At 42.8% G+C, this 26,662-nt stretch overlaps 2 pseudogenes; one reads left to right on the top strand and one right to left on the bottom strand.

Moving 5' to 3' along the window:
- Nucleotides 1-6,476: 6,476 nt before the first annotated feature.
- LOC101617322 lies at nucleotides 6,477-8,836 on the bottom strand (annotated as a pseudogene).
- Nucleotides 8,835-11,383, top strand: LOC101601830 (annotated as a pseudogene).
- The last annotated feature ends 15,279 nt before the right edge of the window (nucleotides 11,384-26,662 follow it).

Raw genomic sequence — 26,662 nt, 5'->3', positions numbered from 1 at the left:
TGTAGATTCTAGAGATTAGGCCTCTGTGAGTTGGATAACCTGCATATATTTTCTCCCATTCTGTGGGTAATCTATTGGCTTTGCTTATTGTATGCTTGTCTGTAAGAAACTCTTCCGCTTCATGTGATCCCATTGGTTGAGTGACTGTTGTGAGAGTGTGAGGTGAGAGTGGACAACTGTGTCTTGTTCCTTATCTTAATGGGAATATCTCCAGTATCTCTCTGTTAAGTATTATTTGGGCCTTAGCAGCTTTGTATATTGCCTTTATTATGTTAAGATATGAACCAACCATGCCAATTCTTTCCAATGTTTTGAACATGAAGTGACATTGCATGTTGTCAAATGCCTTTTCTGCATCTATCGAAATGATCATGTGGATTTTATGTTTAACCTTTTTTATGTAGTGTATTACATTGACATGTTTCCATATGTTGAACAACCCCTGTGTTCCTGGGATAAATCCCACTTGGTTGAGGTGGATAATGCTTTTGATGTGTTTTTAGATTTGGTTTGCAAGGATTTAGTTCAGGATCTTTTCATTTAAGGTTTTGTTTTATGAACTGTGGTGCCCCTGTGTTTGGTGCATACAAATTTATGATTGTAATATCCTCTTGATGGATCATTCTCTTCATATGTAGGAAGTGGCCTTCTTTATCTTTTTTGATTATTCTTGGATTAAAATCTATTTTTTCTGATAATAATATAGCTACGCCTGCTTGTTTCTTATTCCCATTTGCTTGGCATATTGTTTTCCACCCTTTCACCCTAAGGAGGTGTCTGTCTTTAATGGTGAGGTGGGTTTCTTGAAGGCAACAGATTGAGGGGTCTAATTTTTTGATCCATCCTATTAGCTTGTTAGCTCTTGATGGGTATATTTAGGCCATTAATATTTAGGGTAATGATTGTGAGATTTGATTTAATCCCTGCCATATTGTGATGGTATATGTGGGTTGGTGTTTTCATGGACTTTGAAGTTTTTTGTGCCTACTCTGAGTTTGGTTATTGTGATCTGCTTCTTGTAGGCGTTTGAGTTTGGTTATTTGTTTCTTCTCTGGGGAGAATTTCCTGAAATAGTCCTTGAAGGTTTGGTTTTGTGTTCATATAATTGTAAAGCTGAGTTTTGTCATGGAAAGTTTTTCTTTCACCATCTATTATGAGGGATACTTTTGTTGGGTAGAGTAGTTTGGGTTGGTAGCCATAGGTTCTTAGACTTTAAAGTGTTTCATTCCAGGCCTTTCTGGTTTCAGAATTTCCATTGAGAAGTCTGAAGTAATTCTGATGAGGTTACTTTTGAAAGTGGTGTGCTGTTTTTCCTAGCTGCTTTTAGGATTTTTTTCTCTTTGGTGTGTCAATGTTTAGAGTCTTAATGACAATATGTCTTGGAGAGTTTCTCCTTTGGTCCAGTCTGTTTGGAGTTCAGTTGGCTTCTTGTATCCTGATGGGCCTTTCTTTTAAGAGACTGGGAAGTTTTCTTCAATTATTTTGTTAAACAAGTTCTCCATGCCTTTGGTCTGAATTTCTTCTCCTTCTGATATTCCAATGATCCTGATATTAGGACATTTAAGTCTATTCCACAATTCCCTCATGTTTTGTTTACAGGAACTTTTGAACTTACTGAAATTTTGAACTCTCAACCTGTTTCTTCCATCATGTCTTCCAGATCAGACTTTCTATCCTCCACATGGCTGACTCTATTCTTGAGAGCTTCCAGAGAGTTTTGGACTTGTTCAATTAAATTTGAATTTTCTACTACTTTTCTATGTATAATTTCCATCCCTCTTTCAGGCTCTCTTTTCACATCATTTTCTGGTTTTCTTAATGATTCTTCAAATTCTTCCTTGCATTTCTTTATGTCTTCATTGATCATGGCCCGCTGATTTTTGAGGTCTTCTTTTTATTCACTCTCCTCAAACTCTTAACTCTCTTTGGGTTCCTTCCAGTTTCTTATCTATTAGGTCTAGTTTGGTGATGGCAGAATCTACATGATTATCAGTCCTTTGTTGCTTTCCTGCAAGTTCTACCAGTAGCTTGGTCAGGGTTGCATTGCTCATAGCTTCATTTTGGTGTTCTGAGCCTCATGACTCTTCTATGTTTTGATTAGATATGCTCATTGTAGGACTGAGTGATCTAACTGGATTTTCTTGCATTTGATCTTTCATGTTATTTCTTTTGCGCTGTGGTCTGCCCATGACAGTGTATGGGCACATAGATGGGTGGATCAGCCTGGGCTCAAGCACAATAGGAATTTGAGGCAGCCTGGGGCAACTGCCAATCAGCTTGGGCTTTGGCTCTCACTTGCCAAATCCACCTGATCTACTGCCTGGCCGGGGTGCCAAATTTACCTGACCTCTCAAGTGGTAATGCACCAAAGTTGCCTGCATTTGAGCTAGGAAGGAAACTGAGGCACCAAGCATTGATGCAGCCCAAACTCTGGTGTGGGAACACTGGGACCCGGAAGCAGCCACATGACAATGGTGGACTGCTGGTGGGACAGACAGGTAGTGGATGGCACTAGAGCTGGCACCAGCAACAGACACAGTCTGAGCTTGCATGGCAGTTGCTGTGGGCCTGGACTCACTGAATATGTGGCAGCCAGAGGCATAAGTGAGGGAGTGGGTAGAGCCATCTAAGCTTCCACATGCAGGGATTGATCGGCATTTGGGGTGCTGATATAGTGGCTACTTGGGGGTGGGGGGTCGGCTACCCACCCGCGATGGAATTAGCAATTCCCTGTTATTGCCAGGACTCCCTGAACTTGTGGTGGCTGGAGCAGTATGTGGGCTAGTGGGCAGAGCAGTCTAAGCTTCCATATGCAGGGATTGATCAGCATGTGGCGGCGTTGTGGGTAAGGTGGCTACTTGGGGAAGAGGTGGTCTACCCACCTGTGAGGGACTCACTGATTCTGTTATTGCCAGGACTTGCTGAATGTGCGGTGGCTGGAGCAGTAAGTGGTCAAGTGGGCTGAGCAGTCTAAGCTTCCGCAAGCAGGGATCAATCAGTGCACTGCCACTGTGGATAAGGTGGCTACATGGGGGGAGGGGTAGGCTACCTGCCCAAGAGGGGATCAGTGATTCCCTGTTTTTCCACCCTTTGTGCCCTCCCACTGGAAATCTAATGGATATTGCTCTCCCCTAAAAGACCCAGTGAACCCTTAATATCTTGCCTTTCTTTCCCCGGGATTTGCAGCACAGATAGGTGGTCACCATCTTGGCCAGAAGTCCAGAAATATCAATATTAACAGACTCTGAATACTAGTAACATTTAACATGTCTTTTGTGTATATTTGACTTTACATCTTCACACATATCTTTAAATTGAGTTTATTATGTTAACAGGTAAAGAAATGGAAAAAGAAATATGCTGGGGACAAGGTCTTAATATTAAAGGGTCATAGAGGAAATACAATAATGCCTGACTTATTTAAGAATTTATACTTAATCTTCAATTTATGCTAAATATGGACTAATTATTCTTATAGTAGCATAACTATTTCACCAAGATTGAATAACAATTATTTTTTTGTTTTTTTCGAGGTAGAGTTTCACTGTGGCCTAGGCTCACCTGGAACTCACTATTTAGTCTCAAGGTGGCTTTAAACTCACTGTGATCCTCCTACCTTTGCCTCCCAAGTGCTGGGATTAAAGACATGCACCACCATACCTGGCAGAATAACAACTATAAAACCCATTTTACATCTATATGGCTGTTTTGGGTCAATTTTTCCTATGAGTGTGCATAGTACACTTTAAAGGATTCCTTTCTTAAACACACAACATTCTGATTCTGTAACTATCATCTATGTAAGTTATTTTGTAACATTCAAAACATTTTGAAAATTTATTCTTGAAATTCTAATGTTAACAAGAAACTATTTTTGGTGTGGGAAATGAGATTATATCAATTTTTCAAGGAGTATTAGTCTGTTTCATGTTTAAGTGAATAACTGATGTTCATTCAAAGTTTTTAAAATATGTTTATTTGTTTATAAGGAGAGAGAGTGAGTGAGAGGGAGAGAGTGGGAGAGGAAATGGGCACCTCAAGGCCTCTTTCCACTGCAAACAAATTGTACTTTGTGCATCTGGCTTTATGTGGGTACTGAGGATTTGAACCCAGGATGCAAGGTTGCAACCAAACACCTTTAAATGCTAAGCCATTTCTCTAGCCCCGCATCAAAAGTTTTAACACCATAATCACCCAAAGCTAACAGACAAAGAATATTTTACTTATACCTAGATGTAAGATATTCTTTTTAAGAAAATTTTATTTATTTATTTGAGAGCAACAGACAGAGAGAGAAAGAGGGAGAGAGAGAATGGGCACGCCAGGGCTTCCAGCCACTGCAAACAAACTCCAGACGCGTGCGCCCCCTTGTGCATCTGGCTAACGTGGGTCCTGGGGAATCAAGCCTCAAACCGAGGTCCTTAGGCTTCACAGACAAGCGTTTAACCGCTAAGCCATCTCTCCAGCCCAGATATTCTTATCTTTTACATAACATAGGTGATCAATAAGTCAATGGGATAGAGGATAATAGATGATAGATTGTAGAGCCAATAAATTATAATACTTAAAAAGTATTTCTCAACATGTGTTAATGAAATTCAAAATACATTTTCTAATAAGCTTAAGCCAATGTCAGTTTCAGACTTCTAGTTTGAATCTAAATATGAGTTGCCTTCCTCTACTATTAATTCATTTCTATACAAATATGTAGTGATGGGAAATGAATTTAACTGACTAAACAAATGCTATTATTTATATTAGTTAAGAATAAAATGTGTTCCTAGGGGTTATGTCATTTTTTTTTAAAGCCTTTTTCTTTTTTAAAGAATTTTATTTATTGATTTGAGAGAGAGAGAGATTGAGGGAGAGAATGGGCATGCCAGGGCATCTAGCCACTGCAAATATCCTCCAGATGCATGCGCCATATTGTGCACATGGCTTATGTGGCAACTGGGGAATTAAACCTGGGTCCTTAAGCTTCACAGGCAAGTGCCTTAACCACTGAGAAATCTCTCCAGCCCCTGGAGGTTACTTCTAACCATGTAAAGATGATTCTTACTCAATTTTCTTTTCTTTTTTGTTATTAATTAGTTTTGTACTCAGTGAATACAATCAAGTTAGTACAATTGTTAGGCTCATCCATGTCCTCCTTCTCCCCCCTCCACCCCCCCCAGCCCCTGATTGTATATGAGTCATGCATTGTGCAGTTAGCCCACAGTTATGGATAGGAGAAATGTCTCTGCATATCATGACCCAACGTGTGGCTCTGACATTCTTTCCATCCCCTCTTTCGCAAAATTTCCCTGAGCCATGTTGGGTTCATTTTTGGTCTGCTTCACTGATGAGGTGTTGGGTGCCTCTGGGTCTGATTGTTCTCTGTGTTGATCTCCTTCACCCTTGTGCTGGTACCCAAGAGAACAGCACCATTGCTTGTTTTGACAATTGTTCTTAGTTTCAGCTGGGGCCCTTTTGGGGTATGATAGGGTGGATCTGCTTAGGATCTGTGTCTATCTGAAAAAGAGAAGCATATTCTACAACAGAGAGTAAAGTTAGCACCAGACATATAGAGAATTTATTAGGTGTAGTCCCTCTTGTAGCCCATGATTGGTGGTAGTTTGATAATGAAGAGCAGGCTAATGTTTGGATATGGTTCTGACTTCTTTTTTTCTTAAAAAACCAACTGTGTGATCTTTTTTGATGGGTGGCAACTTCATGCTCCTAGGCATCATGAGCTGTGTATAAGAGGCTCTTGGCAGAGAGGAGCAGACAGCAGAATTAAACAGCAGATGTCAGGAAATGTCAATCACCAGTATTTTTGTCCATTTTTCTTTATGTGTACACAGAAGCTTGAATGGCAATGAAGTCACAATCACCCACCTACACAGACTAACATCAACTCCAAATCTGTCATCTGCAGTGTGTACTTAAGCAATTTGTCATTGCACAATTATTAAATTGCATTTTTCCTATTAGGAACCAGCAACATATTTTTTTGTATTTATTTTTCTTTTAAAGTAAGAACTATTCCATCTCTGATAACTGGCTCATTTTTTTTTTTATCATTTATCAAAAACTAAAGGGTGGGGGAGGAAAGTGTGGTGGATTAAAAAATTTATTTTTTTAAGGAAAGATAAAATTCATTTTCACAAATTTATAAGAGTTGCTGGTGCAGGATTTATTCTACTTAGCCATCAGACTGGGGGTCAGATGTGAGCTCCCTTAGCTCAGGAATCAGCATTATTTCACAAGTATGGGTTTTTGTGTATTTTCTGAAATCAAGAGACAGTCTGTTTCCATCAAATATTTTGATTTGGAAGTTAGACGCCAACATGAACTATGCAGTGCACACGCCCCAAGGCATCTCCTTTCCACTCAAGCCCATGTTTGCAAAGGGAGAGTCTCTCTAACGAGCACGAGAAGAGGGAAGTTAGGGAGAGTCGGAGTTCGAGGAAGCAGCGTCAGGCACACTCGCAGGGCTACAGCAGGCCCACGCGGCGGTAATGCAGGGGGTAGGCTGTGCGCCCGCCGGTTGGCTTCACCACCTGGTACTGGTTCATCGCCGTGACCATCTGGTCAACGCGCAGCCAGCCGTTCAGCCCTATCTGGAAGACATCCGTCGTGTAATGGCCGCCTGTCGCTGGTAGACCACTGCAAACAGCCTGTAGGGTCTGTGGCATTTAAAATTCTTATTTTTAAACCCCCGAGAGAGCAGCTTTCTGCAGATCTCCAAGTCCATGGGGTAGTCAATATTCTTGACCAGCTTCTGACAGCCGCCGTCTTCTCATGGACAAAGCGCTTCAGGTGCAGCACGAGGGCGGGAGGGGGCTTCTCCAGGGTCGCTCTCTGACTGACCTCCACCTCTTGTTTGTCTTTGGTGGTGTACCTTGGACAGATTCTCTCGCCACCAAACTTTCCAGTGCATCCTGAACTGTACGGATCTTGTCGGACTGGAAGTCCAACTGCAGTGTGAAGAATGGCTGTAATGTGGCAGACTCTTTTGAGCTGTGCTGGTACACCACGGACCTGATGTGGCCACCAAAAATGCCAGAAATGGGAGTCTGGACAAATTCTGCCTGGCGCCTGACAGAGGTCTTATTCCTGGGGCCCACCTGCTCCCACTCATCCACACTTCCTTCACCTTCTTCCTCCTGCTCTTCGTCATTGACTAAGTGGCTTCTGGGCCCGTTGGAAATTGTAAGTTCAGGGGACAGGAGCTTCTTCAGGCTCAGCATTTCCTCATGAAGTCCATTGAGAATGAAGCACAGGTACTCCTCAGCATCTTCTTGTCAGCCCTTTTCAGAGAGGCTTGACTTGATAACCGTCAGGAGTCTGTAAATGTACATGGGCTCGAAGGCAGCTCCTGGGTGGATATCCCTCACGATTTTCTCCCCAAGAACTTGTCGGGGCTTGGGAGGTACTGGCATGTTCGTAAACTCATTCATTAGCAGAACAAAACTGTCTATCATGGGTGTTGATGTGCAAGGCCTTTGCACTTTTGAGTAGAGAGGAATGAACTTTATCAGGTGGTACATTGGAGGGCAAGCCATCAATGCCTGCAGGATGGCATTAAAGTAGCACCAGTTCCCTTTATTGATCAGCACACAGGGTTGCAGGGACACTGGCATATGGACTAGGGTCACATTCTCCAGCAACTCTGCAATCTTTATGGCTCCAGGAACCTCTGAGACTGGAACCAGCCCTTCTTTGACTTCCACCTGCTGTTCAGAGGCCAGGGGAGATGGGATAGGAGGGGAACACTTAGTTTCCACATATGCCATGGGCGAGGAGGAAGAGGGCTTAGAATCATGGAAGAGGCTGGCCCAAGACTTGGCAGGCTGGCTAATGGGAATGGCGCCCGACACTGAGACTGTGCTTTCAGCAGGAGGTGAGGAACTCTCAGGCTTTGAAGGGTCCAAGTCTACACTGTCCACTGTGTGCAACTCTATCCCATTGGCAGCTGTGCCCTCGCCCAAAGATTCAAGTATTTTTCCATTAGCAATGACAAGGTTCTCAGTAGTATCGGTGCCAGCAAAGGGCTGTGCCAAAGCTGTCCTTAGCAGGCTGTCTGCAGGGAGGCAAGGTTGCTCCAAGTCAGTCCCATGGCAGCCCTCAGGCAGCCCTGCAGTCCTGGCATCGCCATCAAGTGCTCGGGGAAAAGGACTGTCAGGTACAGTATCACTGATGAAGTTCATGGAGTTCTGGGGGCTGTCACAAGTCCTGGGCATAACTGAGGGAAGCACATGGGCATTAACTCTGCATCCTCTGCACCCATGCTGTTTGCAGCTGCTGAAGTGGCATGACCATTGACCAGGGCTTCTGGAGAAATGCTCTCATCACCACCATCTTTCAGGTAACTGTAATATCCAGGAGGCCGTTTTTTCTTCTTTTTACTCTCCCTTTGTCCAAGTCCACCTGAGACACCATCATTTTCTAAGATATCTGCCTCCATATTAGAACTGCTATCCAAAGCAAGGGCAGAGCCTGGGCACTGGCTGTCGATGGAACTGAAGTTCACTTCTTTATCTAGGCCAGCAGTGGTCTTCTGGGAAGTTGTACAACCAAGAATAAATTCAGGGGCCTGAGGATTAAACGTGCTTGAAATACTGTAGCTGGGGGTTCTCGACAAAGCATCACTGGGTTCAATTACTTCATTAACACCAAACTCAATTCTCCAACAGTCTTGTCCATTGGGCAGTCCATCTGTAGCCTGTGAGCCATACAGAGCTGTCCCACTGTATGGAGGGAGCTCTACTGATGAACAGGGAGTCACAAAGAACTTATTGAATTCATCAGGGATAAAATCTCCAAAAATATACTGCGGGTTGTGGAGGGCCATGGCAGCCCATTTCAATGAGGCCAGGCACTGCTCAGGCTCCTCACGCTGCATCCCCCGTCGCTGCCATCTTCTCACTGCGCACACACACACGCACACATACACACACTCACACACACACTCACTCACACACACTCTCTCACAGTGGCCCTGGTTCTGACTTCTTTCCCAGCTCCAGTTATGGGTCCCATTCCACTGAGGGGATCAGTTAGCCAAATCAGGAGCAGCTGGTTTCCCACCATGGCTGTGTGCCACGATTGCACTTGTGTGAGCATCACAACAAGTTATTTGCTGCTAAGTAGGTTATACCATGAGTTGCTTGGACAGATATTGGTCATTTTGCCCCAGTCACTCATGTAGCACCTTCTGGCACTAGATGCGCTGACTCTCTGGGGACTGACTCTCTTCCAGCTTCCAGCCATGTCATTCCATTTTATGTGTCAACTGCATATGGTGTCTTCAGCAGTATGGTCTTACCACTAACCTTTGGTGGGTCATCAAGTACTCTGACAGAAATCTATCTTACTTGTGAGAAACCTTGTAGGTCTCTCTGATCAAAAGCTCATTGTGGATGATAGCCACATACTGGTACAGGGAGTTACAGGTCAGTTCCCAATAAGAAAAGGAAGAAAAAGATAACCAATATAAAAGAGTTAGAGAGAAGAGAGAGAAGCTGTAGAAGATTAAGGTCAGTCTTCATCATACCCTCTCCAATGTCTTGTAGCTCAGGTGTTCCCTCTAAGGGCCTGGTGAAGGTTCAACCATTTGGTCTGCCCTCTAGGATGTAGAATTTTATGGTACCATTGCCATTTGGGTATAGAATTGTGTTTCCCACCCCCCCTTACCCTCCCCTCCCTCCCCATCCACCCTATTGTCTAGTCCTCAAGATGCTTGCTGGGTATATAAGGCATCTTGTGTAGATTCAGGTTAGGTGCTGTAGATGAGTGAGACTATGTGGCAATTTTCTTTCTGTGATTGGATAAGTTCACTGAGAATGATCTGTTTCAGGTTCAACCATTTTTCCTCAAATAAGAATGAATAACTAAGATGTGGTATAGCTACACAATGGAATCTTACTCAATTTTCTATATACCTTCTCTTACAAAGGTTGTGCCATAATTTATCTTAGAGGGTAAAGCTACAATTTTAATTTTATTACATCATAAAAGTGGTTTTCACAACTAGCAAAGAAATCATTATAGATAGTACAAAGAAATGGTAAGATCATATCTTTTTATGCAACATAATAATTGTTGGTACCATATTTGGAATTTTTAATGGGGTTCATTATACTTTCCAAATGAGATCACAATTACTTTTTAGCTCATGTTGCCATACTTTTCAACTCCCCTCTTTTGTGACTACTTTGCTAATAGATCATTCACATAATAGTTATACTTTATGCTCTGCTTCTTAGAAAACTAATGCTGGATCCATTAGCTTTTACTTTGGGGGCATAATACTATTAATATTTAGATAATTTTTTGTATTTGTACTTTAAATTTCTGATATAGATGTTACATTTCAATGTTAAAGTCAAATTCTACAAGTTAAGTAGTCTCTCTCATCACACTAATTTATAAACTATATTTAAAATCACTTCAAATGACACACTGAATAAAATAGATAGAGGAAATCAGTCCAACTTGTCAGAATTTGTGCTTCTGGGACTTGCCCACTGACAGGATATTCATATCATACTCTTAATGGTATTTCTGATGTTTTATCTCCTCCTTGTATCTGGAAATATTGTCATCATGATAGTAATCACCATTGACCACCATCTCCATTCTCCCATGTATTTCTTGTTGGCCAACTTGTCCTTTGTTGACATGTGGCTTTCCTCAGTCACTACTCCCAAGATGATCACAGACTTTCTCAGAGAAAACAAGACCACTTCCTCTGTTGGCTGAATGTCTCAGAACTTCTTTACCCACTTCATTGCAGGAACTGACATGGTGATCCTGGTGGTAATGGCCTATGACCACTATGTGGCAATTTGCAAGCCACTCTACTACTTCACCATTATGAGTCTGAAAAGATGCACTGGGCTCGTGTTGACTTCCTGGACCATTGGCTTTGTGCATGCCATGAGTCACCTGGTTGTGATTGTACAGCTGCATTTCTGTGGCCCCAGGGAGATAAACAGTTTCTTCTGTGACATGCCACTGTTGGCCTGTGTAGATTCCTATGAACTTGACATTTTAATGAATGCTGTTTGTGGGCTTGTGGGTGTGCCATGCTTTATTCTGTTACAGATATCATACACATATATTCTACTCAGTTTGCCAGAGCTCCAAAGCTGGTGCATCTAAGGCACTGTCCACCTGCAGTGCCCACATTACAGTGGTGATGACCTTCTTTGTGCCCTGCATCTTCATCTATGTGTGGCCACTTAACATCACCTGGGTGGACAAATTTCTTGCTGTGTTTTATGCTGTTTTTACACCTCTCCTAAATCCAGCCATTTATACACTGAGAAATAAAGAGATGAAAAATGCTATGAAAAGATTCATAACAAATGAATTGGGTTCGAAGAGAGGTATCTAGTGCATATCTCAGATATGTCAGACAAATTTCATAATGAGTAGTTAAGAAATAATATACAGGGCTGGAGAGATGGCTTAGTGGTTAAGCGCTTGCCTGTGAAGCCTAAGGACCCCAGTTCGAGGCTCGGTTCCCCAGGTCCCACGTTAGCCAGATGCACAAGGGGGCGCACGCATCTGGAGTTCGTTTGCAGAGGCTGGAAGCCCTGGCGCGCCCATTCTCTCTCTCTCCCTCTATCTGTCTTTCTCTCTGTGTTTGACGCTCTTAAATAAATAAATAAATAAATAAAATTATAAAAAAAAGAAATAATAAACAATAAAAAATAATAAACAGGTTTGAAATCAAAAATCTTGGTGTATATTTCCAATTTTCCCAGTCTTTATATACAGTTATGGATTTGATATAATTCAAAGGATATAATATTTACTAATCAACCAAGTGAACACCATGCTTTATTTTCCCCAAATTCAAGCATAAATAATTCTATCTTACACAAAATTAACCAGTTTTTCTGTCTTTAATAATGTAAATATTTGATAACAATTATTAACAAACCTAGAATTTGTTCACTGAATTCATATGTTCATCTCTATGGAGAACATTTTTGTAAGTTTTACTTGACTATTATTCAACATATATCGACATGCTGCAAACCTCTTACTTTGTCAAATGGCAACATCATCACTTTTGCCTAGTCACTTCCACCATTAGAGTAAAACATTAACCGCAGAAGACTGAAAAACATAAGAGATGAAAACAAACTGATTAACTACACATGAAATACAGTGAACCTTCCTTTTGTTAGCCAATTAATGTACCATTGTAAATTAAACTACTAAAACCTAATGATATTGCATAGTTATCTCCATCTAAATGACTAAAATTTGTCTTTTAAATTATTTAACATTTATTTAAACCTCTAAAATATAATTTCCATGGGAACTATGTCCACGACTTGACTTGTTAATTATTGAAATTACAGTATATAATATCTTGGGTAAAATCATACCAGACATCATGACAGATATATTTTACTTGTTAAATATATGATGGTCATTTATTTCTTCCAAATGCTTACAATATTTGTCTTGAAATACTTAAATATACCTTTTGACATTTAAATTATTCTTATTCTTAAAATTATCAAATATGTAATAATTACTTTTCTCCAGTATTGCACATAAAATAGATGAAAATTTAGTTAGAACAGAAAGTCCTAAAACAGAAAGATGTAACATCATATGCCCTTTATTTATATTAAAATGTAAACAAAATATAATCAAGTAGTAGAATAAAAATAACTTAATTATTATTGTCTCGCCTGTTATTTTATTAAGTATATTACCCTAAATATTTTTCATTATTATCCCCTAAGTTCTGAGTAAGGAAAAAAGTCTTAAAGATATATCCCATTTTTTTTTTTTTTTACAAATAACACATGATTATGTTATCTATGATTAAAGGATCTAGAAAACATTTAGATTCCCATACTATTCATAGGTTAAATGTCATTGCAAAATGCAATAAAACACGTTCTATAAAGGATATTAAAGTATCTCATGCCCACGAAAGTACTACACCAATCTTAACTTCAGAAAAATTTATAATTTGTAAATGTTATCATCACAGTCTTCTTTGATTATGAGGTATACATTTTAAACAATTTTAACATGCAATTTGAATTGTAAACCTAAGCTCATGCCAGCATGCATATATCAGTAAAGGACTACTAGGGAAGTCTTTTTACCGTCTCAGTCTTACCTGCAACCTCAAGTCTTCCTCATGGGTAGCCCATTCAAACATGTTGTTTTCTCTGTATCTTTTAAATACCTCACCTCCTTTCCAGTATGGCAAATGTGTTTAGGTCTCTGTATGTTCTTAGAACATGAATCCAAGTCTGTGAATTTCCTTAATGTTCAGAAAGAAAGGTATAAGAATAAAAACGTGACAGTTAATAGTTACAGAGGAGGGAAATTCATAGCAATTTTCTTCATTGTTTTAGCCATTGGTAAGTTGATAATTTTCCAGTAACAAGCTCCTCCTGTGCTCATGCAAGCAACCCTAATTAAATCCAGTTGTTAGCAAAAATACCAAGAACAAAAAAACACATGAAAGTAGGATGGAGACTAGTTGGGAAGAAGGGATTCAACAGGATTGGTAGAGAGAAAAGAGAGGTTCATGTGTGGGTAAATATGATCAAAGTATATTGTAGACATGTATAAAATTGTCAAACAAAAATAATACCAAGAAAAAGAATGGAAAACACAGCTTCCATGTTTCTGTAATTTCAAAACATGCAAATAATACATATTCTATATTAAAATATTTATAATCACTTTCTAGTATGCTAGGCAACCTTACTATTTATAAATTAATGAGAAGTAAGCCCACTCTACATAGATTCTTTTTAATACATCTTTTTTTTTGTTAGAATAATCTTAGCATTTACCAATAAAGAAGATTTTTACATGTGTAAAATTCACTATATAAAAAATAAAGGCTGGGTGTGGTGGAGCACACCTTTAATCCCTGCACTCAGGAGGCAAAGGTAGAAGGATTGCCATGAGTTCAAGACCACCCTGAGAACACCTAGTGAATTTCATTCATGTCAGCCTGGGTAGAGCAAGACCCTAACTTGAAAAGCAGAAAAAAAAAAAAATTCAAATACATAATAGTCTCACTTTGTGTGTGTTGCATAATCTTCATTATTAACTAGACTGGATTTGAATCACTATGGAAAGAAACTTCTGACTGTGTCTGTGTATAATGGTATATCTACATTTTTATCATCTATTCTATCATGAGAGATCTATCACCAGTGTTCTTTATATGCTTCTTTGGCATTCATCTTCCAATTCTATTCATTCTAAGCCATAATGATCTGAACAAATGAGTAGAAACTACTCACATATCAAAATAGATCTATGCTTGCTTGAACAAATATACTGCTTTCATTTATTGGTAGAACTCCTACACATCACTTTTATTCAGATATAAAATTATATTAACTATAGTATATTTTAAAAAAATATTTCTCTGAGATGGCAGGGTAAAATAGATTTTACTTCTAGTTACATCTGATTCCTATACAGGGTAGGAATATCCAGAGGCATTGCCCCCCACCACCACAGTGGCTGATGGCTGCTCTCACAACTCATAACCCACAGCCCCATGGTGAATACCAGCAATCCCAGTCAGAAGAGCCCTCATTGGAGTTGGGGCAGCAAGGAAGGAAATGATGATCCCAACACGTGATATGTCCATAAAAATTTCTTATATATGTGTGATAGTATATGTAATACAATATGTTATATTGCATTATATGATATATTATAATATATACACACTGATATTTATGCCTCTTCAATAAAAATACACTTCCAAGTAAAGACACAGATGTACAGATGCTTCATGAGACCATGGCAAGGTATTTTTTTTTTAATTTAATTTATTAGTTTTCATTTCAGTGAATAAAGGCAGTTTGGTACCGTTATTTAGGCTCATCTGTGATCTACCCCCTCCCATTAGACCCTCGTTGTTAATGAAAATGAGTCGTGCATTGTGGAGTTAGCCCCCAGATATTAGTATGATAAATGTCTCTGCAAATCATGACCCAACATGTAACTCTGACATTCTTTCCGCCCCCTCTTCCGCAAGATTTCCCTGAGCCATGTTGGGTTCATTTTTGGTCTGCTTCAGTGCTGAGGTGTTGGGGGCCTCTGAGGCTTTGGCTCTCTGATTTGGTAGGAGTTGATTTTTCTCTGCGTTGATCTCCTTCCCCTTTGTGCTGGTATCCGGTTCACAGGAAAACATCACCCTTGCTTATTTCGCCAGTTGTCCTTAGTTTCAGTTGGGCCCCTTTTGAGGTGTGTTGGGGCAGCTCTCTTCTTAGGATCTGCATCTATCTGGAAAAGAGAAGCAGATTCTCCAACGGAGAGTAAGTTAGCACCCGGAAAATTGAGATAACACTTACTTTTTTGATAGACAGTTTGATAGGTGTAGGCCCTCTTATACCCCGTGATTGATGGTAGCTTGATATTGTAGAGTGGGCTTGTGTTTGGGTATGGTTCTGACTTGTTTCCCAGCTCCAGCTAAGGGTCTAGTACCACTGAGTGGATCAGTTAGCCAAATCAAGAGCAATTGATTCCTCACCATGGCTGTGTACCAGTATTGCACTTGTGTGGGCATCACATCCGGTTATTTGTTGCTAATTAGGTTAAACAATGTGTTGCTTGGACAGATCTTGGTCATTTCCCCCAGTCGCCTATGTAGCGCCTTCTGGCACTAGACACGCTGACTGTCTGGGGACTGACTCTCTCCTGGCTTCCAGCCATGTCATTCCATTTTACGCGTCAGCTGTGTATGGAGTCTTCAGCAATAGGGTCTTATCACTGTCCTTTGGTGGGTCATCAAGTACACTGACAGAAGTCTGTCATTGTTTTGGGAAACCTTGTAGGTTTCTCTGATCAGAAGCTCATTGTGGATGGTAGGCCCAAGCTGGAAGTGGGGGTTACAGGTCAGTGTCTACTAAGAAATTGAGGAAAAAGATAACTAATATACAAGAGTTAGAGAGGAGAGAAATAGAGGGGAGATGGGGAGAGGGAGGGAGGGAAGATGTAGGAGATTTAGGTCAGTCTTGATCCTACCCTCTCCAGTGTCTTGTGGTTCAGGTGTTTCCTGTAAGGGTCTAGTGAAGGTTCAGTCATTTGGTCTGTCTTTTAGGAAGTAGAATTTTATGGTACCATTGCCATTTGGGTCCGGATTACTGTTTTCCACCCTTTGATTCCCTCCCCACCCTCCCATCCATCTTATTGTCTAGTCCATGAGGTGCTTGCTGGGTATGTAAGGCATCTTGGGCAGATTCAGTTTAGGTGTTGCAGCTGAGTGAGACTATGTGTCGATTTTTTTTCTGTGATTGGGTAAGTTCGCTGAGAATGATCTGTTCCAGGTTCAACCATTTTTCCTCAAATTTCTTTATGTCGTTTTTTCTTACTGCTGTATAGAATTCCATTGTGTAGATATACCACATCTTTGTTATCCATTCTTCTAATGATGGACATCTGGGTTGATTCCAGCTTTTAGCTATTACGAATTGAGCTGCTACAAACATGGTTGAGCAAATCTCTCTGGCTTTTGGTTTGAAGGTTTTAGGGTACATGCCCAGTAATGGTATAACTGGGTCTGTTGGTATTTCTATAGTCAGCTCATTCAGGAGTCTCCATGTTGCTTTCCAAAGTGGTTGTACCATCCTGCATTCCCACCAACAGTGAATGAGTGTCCCTGCTTCTCCACATCCTCGCCAGCATTTATTTTCATTTGACTTTTTGATGTTGGCCATCCTTATTGGGGTAAGGTGGAATCTCATAGTTGTTTTAATTTGCATTTCTCTGATAATTAGGGATGATGAACATTTTCTTAGGTGTGTGTTTGCCATTTGTATCTCTTCCTCTGTGAATTGCCTGTTTAACTCTGTGCCCCATTTGGTGAGTGGGGTATTTGTCTTCTTATTGTTTAGACTTTTGAGTTCTTTGTAAATTCTAGAGATAAGGCCTCTATCAGTTGGATAAGCTGCAAATATTTTCTCCCATTCTGTGGGTATTCTATTGGCTTTGCTTATTATATGCTTGTCTGTAAAGAAACTCTTCAGCTTCATATGATCCCAATGGTTGAGTGACTGTTTAAGAACTTGAGCCACTGGGGTTTTATTCAGGAAGTCTTTTTCCATTCCTATATCATGGAAGGTACTTCCTAAATTTTCTTCCAGTAGTTTTCGAGTTTCTGTTCTTATGTTGAGGTCTTTGATCCATTTGGATTTGAGTGTTGTGCATGGTGAAATGTGTGAATCAAGTTTTAGTTTCCTGCATGTCGTTATCCAGTTTCTCCAGCACCATTTGTTGAAGATGCTATCATTTTTCCAGTCTATATTGTTTGGGCCTTTGTCGAATATCAAGTAGCTATAGTTGCTTGGCCCAAAATCCGGGTCCTCAAGTCTATTCCATTGGTCTATACTCCTGTTTTTATGCCAGTACCATGCTGTTTTTATTACTATGGCTTTGTAGTATAACTTTATATTGGGTATGGTGATGCCACCAGAGGTATTTCTTTTGCTGAGGATATGTTTGGATATGCGAGGCCTTCTGCCTTTCCATATGAAATTTGAGATCATTTTTTCTATGTCTGTGAAGAACACTGTAGGGATTTTAATTGGAATTGCGTTAAATCTATATATTGCCTTTGGTAGGATTGTCATCTTCACAATGTTAATTCTGCCTATCCAGGAGCATGGGAGGTCTTTCCATCGTTTCAAGTCCTCCTCAATTTCTTTTTTGAGAGTTTTTATATTTTCATTGTATAGATCTTTTACTTCCTTGGATAACGTTATTCCAAGGTATTTTATTTTTCTTTGTTGCTATTGAAAATGGGACTATGTCCTTTATTTATTTTTCTGTGTCTTTGTCATTTGCATACAGAAATGCTTCCGATTTTTGTGCATTGATTTTGTATCCTGCTACTTTGCTATAGGAGTTAATCACCTTCAGGAGTTTTGGGATGGAGTCTCTTGGTCTCTTACATATACAATCATGTCATCGGCGAATAGCGCTAACTTAACTTCTTCCTTTCCAAATTGTATCCCTTTTATTTCCTTCTCCTGCCGTATTGCTTGGGCTAGGACTTCCAGAACTATATTGAAAAGCAGAGGTGAGAGAGGACATCCCTGTCTTGTTCCTGATCTCAATGGGAATTCCTCCAGTCTCTCTCCATTAAGTATTATTTGGGCCTTTGGAGCTTTGTATATTGCCAATAATTTATTATATTAAGATGTGAACCGGCCATGCCGATTCTCTCCAATGTTTTGATCATGAAGTGATGTTGTATCTTGTCGAAGGCCTTTTCTGCATCTATCGAAATGATCATGTGATTTTTATGTTTAAGCTTGTGTATGTGGTGTATTACATTGACAGATTTTCGTATGTTGAACCACCCTTGTGTTCCTGGGATAAATCCCTCTTGGTCAAGGTGGATAATGCTTTTGATGTGTTGTTGGATCCGGTTTGTGAGAATTTTGTTGAGGATCTTTGTGTCTATGTTCATTAGGGAAATAGGCCGATAGTTTTCTTTTCTTGTGGCATCTCTGCCTGGTTTTGGGATTAGGGTGATACTAGCTTCATAGAAGGAGTTGGGTAGTTTTCCCTGTTCTTCAATTGTGTGGCACAGTTTTAGGAAGATTGGTTTGAGTTCTTCCATGAAGGTTTGATAAAATACAGCTGGGAATCCATCTGGTCCTGGACTCTTCTTTTTTGGGAGGTTTTTTATTACTTTTTCAATCTCCATGAGCGTGATGGGTTCATTGAGGTGGTTGATCTGCTCTGAGTTTAGCTTTGGTAGATGATATGCATCCAGGAATTTATCCATCTCCTCCACATTTTCCAGTTTTGTGGAGTAGTGGTTTTTGAAATAAGTCCTGATGATTCTGCCGATTTCACTGATGTCTGTTGTGATCTCTCCTTTTTCATTTTGAATTTTGTTAATTTAGAGTCTTTCTTTTTTTTGCTTGATCAAATTGGCCAGAGGTTGGTCAATCTTGTTTATTTTTTCAAAGAACCAGCTCTTTGTTTTGTCAATTGCCTTAATTGTTTCCTTGGTTTCCAATTCATTAATTTCTGCTCGGATTTTAATTATTTCTTTCCTTCTGGAGCTCTTTGGGTTGGATTTTTCTTGTTTTTCCAATGCCTTTAGGTGGATGGTTAGGCTATTGATTTGGGATCTTTCTGTCTTTTTTATGAAGGCATTGAGTGTTTTGAATTTTCCCCTGAGGACTGCCTTCCTTGTGTCCTACAAGTTTTGGTATGATGTGTTGTCATTGTCATTCAATTCCAGGAATTTTGCAATTTCATTTTTTATTTCATCCACTATCCATTTATTGTTTAAGAGTGTGCTATTCAGTTTCCAGTTGCCGTTGGGGCTCTTGTTGGTTTTTTTGTTGTTGATTTCTAGGACTATAGCATTATGATCTGATATCATGCAGGGAATTATGTCGATTTTCCTAAATATGTGGAGGCTATCTTTGTGACTCAGTATATGGTCTATTTTAGAGAATGTTCTATGGGCTGCTGAGAAGAATGTGTAGTCTGTGGATTTGGGATGGAAAGTTCTGTAGATGTCTGTTAGGTCTAAGTTCTCTATGGTTTTGTTGAGCTCTCTTACTTCCCTGTTGAGCTTTTGTTTGGATGATCTGTCTATTGCTGATAATGGTGTGTTAAAGTCCCCAGCTATGATGGTGTTGGTGGTTATTTCTGTTTTATTGTCAAGTAGGTTTTGTTTTATGAACTGTGGTGCCCCTGTGTTTGGTGCATACAGATTTATGATTGTAATATCCTCTTGATGGATTGTTCCCTTTACAAGTAGGAAGTAGCCTTCTTTGTCTTTTTTGATTGTTTTTGGTTTGAAGTCGACTTTATCTGATATTAATATAGCTACACCTGCTTGTTTCTTATTCCCATTTGCTTGGAATATTGTTTTCCACCCTTTCACCCTGAGGAGGTTTCTGTCTTTAGTGGTAAGGTGAGTTTCTTGAAGGCAGCAGATTGAGGGGTCTAATTTTTTGATCCACCCTGTTAGCCTGTGTCTCTTGATGGGTGAATTAAGGCCATTAATGTTTAGGGTGATGACTGTGAGATTTGATTTGATCCCTGTCATGTTGTGGTGGTAGAGGTGTGTTGGCATTTTCATGGAATTTAATTTTTTTTTTCTTTCTATCTACTCTGGGTTTGTTTGCTGTGATCTTCTTCTTGTAGGCATTTGTGTTTGGTTATTTGTTTCTTCTCTGTGGAGAATTTCCTGGAGTACTTTCTGTAGGTTTGGTTTTGTGTTCATATAATTGTAAAGCTGAGTTTTGTCATGGAAAGTTTTCCTTTCACCATCTATTATAAAGGAGACTTTTGCCGGGTAGAGTAGCTTGGGTTGGAATCCATAGTTTCTTAGAGTTTGGAGAGTTTCATTCCAGGCCCTTCTAGCTTTAAGGGTTTCCATTGAGAAGTCTGAAGTAATTCTGATGGGGTTTCCTTTGAAAGTGGTGTGCTGTTTTTCCCTAGCTGCTTTTAGGATTTTTTCCTTGGTGTCAATGTTTAGAGTCTTAATGATAATATGCCTTTTGGAGTTTCTCCTTTGGTCTAGTCGGTTAGGAGTTCTGTTTGCTTCTTGAATCTTGATGGGCCTTTCTTTTAAGAGACGGGAGAAGTTTTCTTTAATTATTGTGTTAAATAAGTTCTCCATGCCTTTGGTCTGAAATTCTTCTCCTTCTGGTATTCCAATGATTCTGATATTAGGACGTTTAAGTGTATCCCACAATTCTCTCATGTTCTGTTCACAGGAACTTTTGAACTTACTGAAATTTTTGGACTCTCGAACTGTTTCTTCCATCCTGTCTTCCAGATCAGAATTTCTATCTTCCACTTCACTGACTCTATTCTTGAGAGCCTCTAGTGAGTTTTGGACTTGTTCAATTAAGTTTGCATTTTCTACTACTTTCCTATGTAACACTTCCATCGCTTTGTCCAGCTCCCTTTTTGTCTCATTTTCTGATTTTCTTGCTGATTCTTGGAAATCATCCTTGCATTTCTTTATGTTTTCATTTAGTGTGGCCAGCTGATTTTTAAGGTCCTCTTTTTTTTCACTCTCCCTCAACTGTCTTAGCTCTCTTTGAATTCCTTCCAGTGTCTTATCATATTGCTCTAGCTTAGTGATGGTAGCATCCACACGATTATCTATCCTTTGTAGCTTTCCTGCCATTCTAGCAGTAGGTTGGTCAGGGTTGCATTGTTCATTGCTTCCACTTGATGTTCTGATCCTAAACAGTCTTCTATGTTTTGGTTAGATGTAATCCTTGTTGTAGTAGGTGATCTGTCTGGATTTTCTTGTATTTTATTTTTCACGTTATTTTTTTTGCGCTGTGGTCTACCCATGTCAGTGTATGGGCAGGTTGGTGGGTGGAGCAGCCTGGGATCTAGCTCAATGAGAATCCAAGGTAGCCTGGGGCCGTCGCAAGCAGCCTGGGTTTTTGCTCACTCTTGCCAAAGCCCCCTATCTATAGCCTGACAGGGGCGCCAAAGTTGCCTGGATTCTCACCCAGTAATGCACCTAAGCTGCCTGCCTTGGAGCTTGAAAGGGGACTGAGGTAGCAAGCCCTGAAGCTACCCAAACTCTGGCTGGGTACACTGGGGCCTGTAAACAGTCTGTGCTCTTCCGCCTCAGGGGAGTGCGGGCTGAGTGGCGATGTACAGGTAGGGGATGGCAGCTGCGCTGGCGCTAGTGACTCAGTGTGGACTTACGTGGCTCTTGCTGTGGGGTGGGCCTGCTGCACGTGCAATTGTAGTGCAGAGGCAGATGATGTGGGTACGGAATCAGGACACAGCAGAAGCTGACTGGCGGCAAGCGATGTGAGCACAGCAGCAGGGGATATGGCAGCCACCTATTCACGGCAGAGGTGGCCCCCACAGGCCTGCGAACCGAGCACCACGTGGCTGGTCTACTCGCAGGATCAGAGAACAAGGGTGAGGTAGGAGGTCTCAGACTCAGTGCAGCAGGCTGGCAGGTGTGACTGGTGGGTGCCCGATCAGAGCACAGCCATGCGGGATGTGCAGAGGGTGCGTGGGCGGGTGAGCAGAAGGGGGCGCGGGGTGCGATGGTGTGTATGGAGCAAGTGGGGCAGGCGGCGGGGGGGTTGGGGTGCGCCGGGGCACCGGGCAATCAGGGTGGGGTGTGCATGAGGTGGCAGGGCTCAGGGGGCGCGGGGTGGGGTGCCCTGGAGGGGCGGGGGGCGTGGGGCGCTCTGATCAGTTAGGGGGCAAGGGGCACGCTGTTGGTGCGGGGGTGGGTGCGCATGCAGGGGGGGTGTGCGGGGCTCGGCAGGGTGCAGAGCACCTGGGGGGCACGGGGGGGGGGAGCGCAGGGCGCGCGGGGGGTCACGGGGTGCGCAGGGGGGCGCGAAGGAGCTTGCAGGAGGCGTGGGGGGCTAGGGGCACAGGTCATGTGGGGGGTGCGTGGGGTGCGCGGGGGGGGGCACAGGGTGCGCATGGGGGGAGGGGGTGCGGGGCACACCGGGGTGCGGGATGCCAAGGGACGCCGCAGGGTGCTCTGGACGCGGGGAGGGCGGGGCTTGCGGGGGGGTTGAGGGGGTCGCGCGTGGGGCGCGGGAGGTGATGGGGTGGCGGGGTACGCTGAGGCACTCCGGGGCGCGGGACGCGTGGGGGTGGGTCACAGGGGGCACCGGGCACGCCTGGGCACGCAGGGGCGCGCTCGGGACTACGGGGGCGCCCAGGCCGCATGCGGCGGGGGGGACGAGGGGCGTGCGGGGTGGGGGGCAGGGCGCAGGGGGGGGGGCAGGGAGCGCTTCAGGGCGCACGGGGTGGGGCTCAGGGCGCGGATGCTCCAGGGCGAGGGCGCAGAGCGCGTGGGGAGGGTGGACGGCTAGGAGCGCGGTCGCTTGGGTGGGCGGGTGGGGGGGGGCGCAGGACGCTGCGGGAAGCCGCGGGGTGCTCTGGACTCGCGGGGGGGGGGGGGCGGGTCGCGTGGGGGAGGGGTCAAGGGGGTCGCAGGTCTTGCAGGGGGTGTGGAGCACACTGAGGTAAGATGGAGCATGGGACGCTGGGGGACACTGCAGGACACCACAGGGCACTCTGGACGCGCGGCAGGGGTGGGGCGCACGGGGGGGCAGGGGGCTCGAGGAGCACGGGGGTGGGGCGCGGGGGTCTCGGGGGGCACGGGGCACACCTGGGCGCCCGGGGCGCGGGAAGCTCAGGGGCGCTTGGAGCACGCCTGCCGCGTGTGGGTAGGGAGCGTTGGGCGCCCCGGGGTGGGGGTGGGGCGCGCAGGGGGGGCTCCAGGCGCGTGGGGGTGGGGCCCGGGGGTCTCGGGGCACAGGGGTGCGGGGCACGCCTGGGCTCCCGGGGCGTGGGGTGCTTGGGGCGCGCCTGCTGAGTGTGGATAGGGAGCGTGGGGCGCGCGGGGGGTGGTGTGCGTGGGGGTTGGGGCAGGCGGGGGGGGTGTCTCGAGGCGCGCGGGGGTGGGGCGCGGGGATCTGGGGCGCGTGGGGGGCGTGGGGGCGCGGGGGCGTGGGGCAGGCCTGGTCCCCCGGGCGCGGGAAGCTTCGGTTCGCTCAGGCTGTGCCTCTGCGTGTGGATAGGGAGCGTGGGGCGCGCTGGGGGGGGAGGGGCGCGCTTGGGGGGGGCGGGGGGTGCGCAGGCGTGGGGCGCAGGGGTTGTGTGGCACGCGCGGGTCGCGGGGCGTGTGGGGCTTGGTGCGCACCGGGCGCCTTGCAGCTAGGGCGCCGGGCCGCGCCCAATGCGGCGATTCGCGGAGGCGGGGTGGCGGGGCGTGGGTCGCGGGGGTGTGTGCTTCCCTCTTTTACCCCAATATGTGCCCTCCCTCTTCAAAAAGTTCCTAATTTCCCTTGAATACTTACCTTTTTTTCCCCTTGTTGTTTGTAGTGCAGCTAGGCGGTCGCCATCTTGACTGGAAGTCTTGTTCTTCATTATATTTTTTGTCATAAAACTCTGAATATAAAGCCAAAAATAATATTTTTCAAAATCAATATATTCTGGATCCTTCTACCTGATCCTTCACAAGAAATGCAGAAAATAGCCTGTGTGGTTATTTTTTAAATTATGAATGCCATGATAAGGTAACAGTAATATCCCCACACTGGTTCCTTGTAGTACTTTACTTTCTTTGGCTTCCTCAATTATCTATCACAGTCCTTGCTTTTCACATAACATGTTGGTAAGCAAGCAATGAGCACTGGAAAGTAAGAATGACTATTAGGAAACAAATCTGAAAAAAAGCAAAAATGGATCCATGACTGTAAGATAATGTTTGGTGCAGAGAAGAAAGACAGACAAGGAAGTGAAGCTGCCACTGCTGTTCCTCCCATTACGAGGAAGGAGTACAGGTAGAAAGATGCTTTTTAGCGAAAAAAAAAAAAAAAAAAAAAAAAAAAAATAGATATGCTAGTTTTGGGGATTTTCATTGCAAGATGGAGACTCCTTAGGATAACATTACTGACTTTTGATTTTATTAGTTGTTCATTTTAAGTAGCAGGAGAAGATCATCTTGGGTTCCTGTCGGTACTTTAGTTGGGAAGAAAAGAGAATATTGTTTACTTGTTGGTTAGTAGATGTTTGGATTAGGTAATTAATCTTTTGAGAGACAGATAGATATGAGTTTGAATTAGACAGGTCCTAGAGTAAGAAGCAGGCAAATTGTAATAAATGGGGCAAAAGAGAGGAGCTGCCAAAGACAAACCAGTATTGTCACCATGCACCTGTTGGTCATTGTTGGAGGTCAGAGGTTCTGTCTCCCAGCTTCTTTGAGGCGTCTTGCAGCATTCTTCATGTAGGAATAGACAGAATCCTCCTGTTTCAACTATAGGGAGTTTGAGGACTTAATGGTATGGATAGTGACACCTACTAGAGTGTATTTAGTTCTGAAAGTTGTTGATATAATAATAGTACATAGTATTTTGTCAAAGATGTCAAAAAGAGGTTTGGAAGGTTTTTGAAAGTTTACTTCAAGAGAAAAGTTAGCAATTCTGGCAATGCCTCTTCCAAATGCAGAGGAGATGCCTCATCCTAACTGTAAATAGAATGGGAAGGGGTTTCATTTATTTTGGATACATCAGGGACATGTTGAGAATGAGATAGAGGCTCAAAGAGGACTAGAGGCAACTTCATAGGACAGTGGAAAGAGTGTGTGGGGGCCCATGTTGGGGAAATATGATCAGATCTTTAACTGCTTCATTGTGGATTGTAGAATGTGGGGTTGGGGGTTTCCCATCTCAGTGTTACTGTGTCAGAAGCCAGTATCTTCTCTTGCATCAGGATAATGCAGTTCAGGTGACATGCTGGAGGATGGTGTGAATGACTCAATTTAGCATAAGGCTAGAGGAAATCTTTGGACACAAGATTCAAAATGGCTATTGAGGAAGTAGTGGTTATTTTTGATACCATGTAGAACTAGATCTGCTGAAATTAATTGTACAAGTTAAGTAGACAAATAAAGACTGAATGGCATGGTTAAAAGATGTTCATACTCATGACATTGAAAGGCAGAAAATCTCAGTAAAGGCTATTCTTGTCTTATGAGAGAATGAGTTTTATCCCATAGAAAGTAAATAAGATCTTGGGCTGGAGAGATGGCTTAGCGGTTAAGCACTTGCCTGTGGAGCCTAAGGACCCCGGTTCAAGGCTCGGTTCCCCAGGTCCCACGTTAGCCAGATGCACAAGGGGGCGCACGCGTCTGGAGTTCGTTTGCAGAGGCTGGAAGCCCTGGCACGCCCATTCTCTCTCTCTCCCTCTATCTGTCTTTCTCTCTGTGTCTGTCACTCTCAAATAAATAAATAAATAAATAAAAATTTTGAAGGTAAATAAGATCTTAAGTATAGTTCATACATAAAAGCAGTATGTACTGAAGAACTAAAATACAGAACAGGCGGTGTTTCAACTGACCACAGAGATGTCAAGTCAAATGCAGAGAAAGATAGTAAGTTGACTATTTTAAAAAGCTAATATAGCTCAAGATAATTTTGGCTCTGGACCTGTAATACTTAACTCTACATAATTGCTGGAATTGGTCAATGATGTTCTAATAGTGCAGGTGTGACTTTTGGAAGCCTTTTGCATCTGGTTCCCTTTTGCCTAAGTGTTATGTTTTGTGCCTTTGGCAAATATTATCATTGTCCCATTTTACTAAGAGGCTTAATCCTAGGATCTGTTATAGATAAAGCTAAATAGGTAGCAAGGCATCAAGAGATAATGACAATTAACAAAGCCATTAGGAAAGAAACTGCTGCATCACATTAATCTATTAGCCATTAAGATCAAGGATTTCTTTTTCTTTTTTTTTTCTTTTTTTTAATTAATTATTTATTTATTTGAGAGCGACAGACACAGAGAGAAAGACAGAGGGAGAGAGAGAGAGAATGGGCGCACCAGGGCTTCCAGCCTCTGCAAACGAACTCCAGACACGTGCCCCCTTGTGCATCTGGCTAACGTGGGACCTGGGGAACCGAGCCTCGAACCGGGGTCCTTAGGCTTCACAGACAAGTGCTTAACCGCTAAGCCATCTCTCCAGCCCAAGATCAAGGATTTTTTATATGCACATGAAAAACTTTCCCTGTATTTGAGATGACAGCTACATGACATATAACAGGAGTATTATATCTAAGGTTGAAAACAGTAACTAACAGGTGGCAGGTGAAGAAATAAGGAGTCTTCCTAAGGAAAATAG

The sequence above is a fragment of the Jaculus jaculus genome, chromosome 8, assembly GCF_020740685.1.
Source record: "Jaculus jaculus isolate mJacJac1 chromosome 8, mJacJac1.mat.Y.cur, whole genome shotgun sequence".
Taxonomy (NCBI): Eukaryota; Metazoa; Chordata; class Mammalia; order Rodentia; family Dipodidae; genus Jaculus; species Jaculus jaculus.
This window is presented reverse-complemented; position numbering and strand designations above follow the sequence as displayed.